The sequence below is a fragment of the Hylobates moloch genome, unplaced genomic scaffold (assembly GCF_009828535.3).
Source record: "Hylobates moloch isolate HMO894 unplaced genomic scaffold, HMol_V3 SCAFFOLD_5, whole genome shotgun sequence".
Taxonomy (NCBI): Eukaryota; Metazoa; Chordata; class Mammalia; order Primates; family Hylobatidae; genus Hylobates; species Hylobates moloch.
In genome coordinates, this window is record NW_026652280.1 from 74,954,800 (window position 1) to 74,960,618 (window position 5,819).

The window sequence follows — 5,819 nt, forward strand, 5'->3', positions numbered from 1 at the left end:
TGAGGCAATGCCTCGCCCTGCTTCAGCTCATGCATGGTGCGCTGCACCTGCTGTCCTGTGCCCACTGTCTGGCACTCCCTAGTGAGATGAACCTGGTACCTCAGATGGAAATGCAGAAATCATCCATCTTCTGCATCTGCGTCGCTCACGCTGGGAGCTGTAGACCGGAGCTGTTCCTATTCAGCCATCTTGGCTCCCTCCAATTATTGATAAAATACTCATATAATTAAAGTTCTTAAGTGAACACCTGAGAGTCACAGGCTATAATAATAATTGATAGGAAAATAATTTGAAAATATTCTAGTTTTGTTTAATATGTCAATTCTCATAGATAACACAGGTAAACTGTTAAAGTTAAATAAAATTTATGTAAATGAGATAAATGTTTACAAATAAACTTTTCATGTAATTTAAAATTGCAAAGTTATGTTATATTAAATTAAGTAATAAATATTCACTAAATAACTGGGTCATTTGCAAATTTTAAAAAATCAAACTGTTGAACAAAATACATTTGTTCATGGTTTCTTAAATTATATAGAAATAGTAAATATACTAGAGTCTGTCAGTACATACAAAAATTATGCTATAGGAAAACATGTTTCAAAATATATAAAATGGCTTCCATTCCATAAAACACTGATAAATGACAGATGGTTTAACACTGCTTGGTAGAAATTAGGTTACTAAGAGCTAAAATTCTAATTAATGTGTATATAATTCTGGGCCAGAAACAGTGACTCACGCCTGTAATCCAAACACTTTGGGAGGCCAACTCCTGAGGTCAGGAGTTAGAGACCAGCCTGGCCGACATGGAAAAACTCCATTGTTACTAAAAATACAAAAATTAGCTGGGCGTGGTGGCACATGCCTGTGATCCCAGCTACTTAGGAGGCTGAGACAGGAGAATCACTCGAACTTGGTAGGCAGAGGCTGCTGCGAGCCAAGATCGCTTCACCGCACTCCAGTCTGGGCAACAGAGCGAGACTCTGTCTCAAAAAAAAATAAGATAAAATAAAAAAATAAAATAACAACAACCAAAATCAATATAATTCTGTATAGAAAATGTATTAAAAACAAGATTTTTTGATAAAAAACTATTTACAAACCTAAAAAATGTTCTTTTAAAAATAATATTGTATAATTCAGAGGTTGTTTAAAGATTATTTCAACAAATGGATTTAGGAAGAAAATTAAAACAAGATAAAAAAAACTAGTAAATAGATGAGAGAGATGTGACAAAAGTTATGGGTATGAAAATGTATTTTTGGCAAAGAAAGTTAAAAAATTTTGTAGAAAAAAAATCTTGTGTGATAATTTTTGTGCTAAAGTAAAATGCTTATTTTAAAAGGAGCAAACATAGGACAAAGTTAAACTTCTAAACATGTCAACAATGGTCTGAATAAATCATGAAAACAATTTTAAAGAGGAATTTATAAAAGAAATTTTGTATGTAATCAAGTTCTCTATAACTAAATGTATAAGCATATTTCTAAGTTATTTAGTATTAAAATAAGCTAATATAAAACTAAATCTTTGTCCCTTATGGTAAAACAATATGGTTTTATTGAAATGTTGGTTTGCTTTTAATAAAATTGCAAAAAGTTTTGATTTTTAATTTTGAAATCTGTTTCTGTAACAGTCATCTTCTAAACTGCAAATGATTTCTGCCAAATTTCTTTCTGAGATCCAATTAATTTTCCTTATTTCTGATTGGAAATGCTGTATTTTTTAATTTAAAATGATAATGTTACTTCTATAGGTAGATTTTTCCTCTTAAAGTATGTTAGATTCATATTTCAGAAGTTTAATTTTTGCTATATCTCACTGCACGTGATTTTCAGGTTATTATTGCCTTCAGTTTTCCTTCTTTCTCCTTCTGAGAAGGTAATTTGTTCAGTTTTCTGTCTTTTCCACATCTGCATTCCGACCAGAAGACAATTTGAGGTTTTTCTGCAGCACATGAGCATCTGCAGGCTTTATGGTTTTATAGTAGTTCTTGGGTTCCATAATCTCAAAGCCAAACTTCCTGTAGAAGTCAATTGCCATCTCATTGCTGATCTGGACATGCAGATAGATGTCAAAAGTGCTATCTTTTTCACATGTTTAAGACATGATTTAACATTGTAGTTCCTATTCCTAGCCTTTGGCAAGGTGTCAGATATCCAAGTGTGATGATGTAAAGTCTTTTCTGATTCTGTGAATGAGCCACCCTAGAGTACACTGCACCTACAGGAACATCACTGAAACAGGCAAGTTTTGATCGTTTAACCACCTCCATCACATCCTTGTAGAACTTACCATTGTAGCTGACTGAAAAGATAACCTGATTCAGTCTCTTTAACTGTTTAATATTGTGTGGTGTCCCATCTGCCAGCTCCGTCCAGCTACCTTTCATCTTCCCCACCTGCTGAGGCTTTTGTTATCACCAATAGCAACTCAGTCATGGTTGCTACCCTCAGCTCAAGACACTCAACCCCACAAGATGGCCTCCTTGCCTGGGCGGGGAGCTCAGCAGGTGACAGAGGCAGTGCGTCCCTAAGTCTCCTGAGGGGGTGAGAGTGTCTCGCACCACTGCGCTGGTGCCACTGCTTCTCCACACATGCAAATGGATCTCTTGGCTCTAAAATGAAGATTTTCTGATCTATAATTAACTTTGAAATTTTCCAGTTGGGACCATATGTCAAGAACATATGTCTTGCTAAATGATTAGTCTTATTTAGTGAAGTATAAGGGGAAAACATTGTCAAATACTAAGTGATGCTAAATCGTCTTTCAGTTACATTCAGGGGCATGTTATCTATATACTTGTTTCAAAATCTACATAAACATAAAAATCTAATATGTTATCAGTCTTAATTTTGGTTGATAAGCTTAATCTTCTTTAAAGTTATATTTGTACAAATGTATTATTGATGTGAACATTTTATGATTTTCAGTTGTGTCACTTTTTTTTTTTTTTTTTTTTTTTGAGATGGAGTCTCGCTCTGTCGCCCAGGCTAGAGTGCAGCAGCGCCATCTGGGCTCACTGCAAGCTCCGCCTCCCGGGTTCACACCATTCTCCTGCCTCAGCCTCCTGAGTAGCTGGGACTACAGGTGCCCGCCACCACACCTGGCTAATTTTTTGTATTTTTAGCAGAGACAGGGTTTCACCATGTTAGCCGGGATGGTCTTGATCTCCTGACCTCGTGATCCGCCTGCCTCAGCCTCCCAAAGTGCTGGGATTACAGGCGTGAGCCACCGTGCCCGGCCTGTTGTGTCACATTTATAAAAGTCTGATAGCCCTGATGTGATTTGGCCAGTCATAATTCTGATTGATGTTTTAAAATGTAATAGGTAATAATAATAAATAAATTTCCTTGTCAACTGAAAACTTTCATCAGATTTTTATCCATGACTATTCTAACTTTTTTCATTCCCAATTATTGCTTTAAATTTTTCTCTAAAAGTATTTACAATTAACTATAATCCAAAATTGCCTTTCATGGAAAAGACTCTAACAAGTATTCTTGAGCAGATTTATGACAACCTTAAAGGCAATGAAATAAATAAAAATGTCTAGAACTCCGATTTAAAAAACTTAAAGGTTCATAAAACTTATGAGTTCATAAAACTTATGGTTCATAAAACTTATGGGTTCATAAAACTGCTAATCAAGATCAAGCAATATAAAAATAACAGATGAAAATAGTGTTTTTATTATTTTATTTAAAACATTGTTTAAAACATTGATTCTTTACTTAAATAGTTTGTTATCAAGATTTAAGAAAAATTTCACTCATAAGCTATAATTTACACAAATTTGGTAAGGGATAATTTTGCGAAAAAATTGAAAGCATTTGATTTCTCTCCCTATTTAATTCCTTGAAAATTCAAAAACTATTCATAAGTATTCTTAATTTTTTTATGACAACCTATATAACAACATAATTTCAATAAAAATCTGATTTATTTTTACAGGAGGACACAATTAGAAATAAAGGTCATATTACCATGGATTTGACTGAAAATATGTCATATTTGAAAATTTGCATAAAATGCCAGATTTCAACAGTTCCTAGCCTTACAGAGAATTAAGTAAAAATTATCACTTCCTGACAGGCCTAGGAACCTTAAGATTGTTAACTGTGTAAACAAAATCCTCTGCCTTGGTTTGGCTTTCTAGCTTAAGAATTTTTTAAATCTGAGATTTTTAACTGATCAAGGCAGAGAAAAAGTCATGTTTCTAAAGCAAAGGTATAATATATCCATTATTCAGTTATAGCACTTTGCGTTGTTTTTAAGTTCTTGTTATTTACCTGTAGACTACACTAAATTTTCAAGTCTTCTAGATTCTCCCAATACAACTTTTTTCTATAGAATTACTAAAAACAGAAACTTTTTTGTTCCAAAAGCCCTATAAGTTGAAACTAGATAAATTTTAAGGAACAAGCCTCCTGCCTCATATATGGGCCACAGAAAATGTTTACCAAACCACCTGATATTGTAATCAGAGATAGTCAAACTACAAACCATGACAAAAAGTTGATGTCTTAATGCTGTAGGCAGCTTTTCCCACGATGTCAGAATAAAACTCTATAATGGGGCTCACTATTCTCAGGCCTACCTTTTTCATTTGGCAGCATAAATGGCATTTGATTTATTCAATTGGTTGTCTTTAAGCCTAGGGTCAAAACTATTATACAAATTGGGACTTTCATACTACTGTTAATTTTACTTTGTATTTTCCACTTTTAAACTTTGTGTGCATTACTCATTAAATTTTTCCAGAAATACAATTTCTAACAAAACAATGCTTACTCAGCACTTTGAGATGATGGCAAAAAGATTATGAAACAGACAGAACTGAACTTAATAATGAATTCCAGGTAGACTTAGCCTGTGAGTCTCTTCCTTCAAACCTCTCATGTTGCTCAAATATGGCTAATGGGGTTTTGTCATTAACTCACAGTCAGTAAGCACTCTCTCCAATGCGAGATGGGATCAGGAAAACAGAACAAGTCTATTTTTATTTTGGCACCAAGAAACATCAAAACTTAATGACAGTATGACTTATTAGTGGTGCATTTGGAAAAGTATTTTGATCAAAGGGGGAAATGTGAACGCTGTCGGAATCAAAATGGAGTTGCTTCTGTTTAAAAAATTAAAAAACAGCAAACACACATACACACAAACTGACAAATAAAGCGTTAGAAGGCATGAAGAGAAGGTTCTCAGGTTTGTATGCCTGATAACAAAAATATCACAAATGACGGTAAAAATCACAACCTTGCACAAAGGCCATCACAACTTTAAAAAAATATATACTTCTCCAAGGACATCTGTCCAGCAACTGCCTGTCCAACCTCAGACTAGTATCACTCTTATTACTGATTTTTGAAGCCAAAGATAATTATCTCAAAAAGTATGTAATCCTCCTCATTTTTTTTCTCTATAAAACTCTTTGTCTTCCTTTATCTCTCTGAATATGCACATAATTTACTATGGCACTTGCCTTCTCATTACAATGCTGTAATCCTGAATAAATATTATTCTCTTTTAGGGAGCCTCTCTCTGTTATTTAGGTTGACATGCCCTGTGGGGTGATTAACATATAGACCAGAGCTGACAATTTACTTTTTCTGTCTTGCTTCTTTGAAAACTTGTCTGCTTGGTTGATTGAGTTAATTCATCCCATATAAATAAAAGTGCCACAAGTGTTATGTGAGTGTGTATGTGTATATGTGTATACACTTTTGCAACCTTAAAACCAAGTGATTTTTATCTTTTATTCAAAGAAGGCCATGTGTATAGCTTGTTTACATAAATTTTATAGTAAA

At 33.9% G+C, this 5,819-nt stretch overlaps 1 pseudogene; it reads right to left on the reverse strand.

Moving 5' to 3' along the window:
• Nucleotides 1-1,896: 1,896 nt before the first annotated feature.
• LOC116468154 (N-alpha-acetyltransferase 50-like) lies at nt 1,897-2,398 on the reverse strand (annotated as a pseudogene).
• Between the last annotated feature and the right edge of the window lie 3,421 nt (nt 2,399-5,819).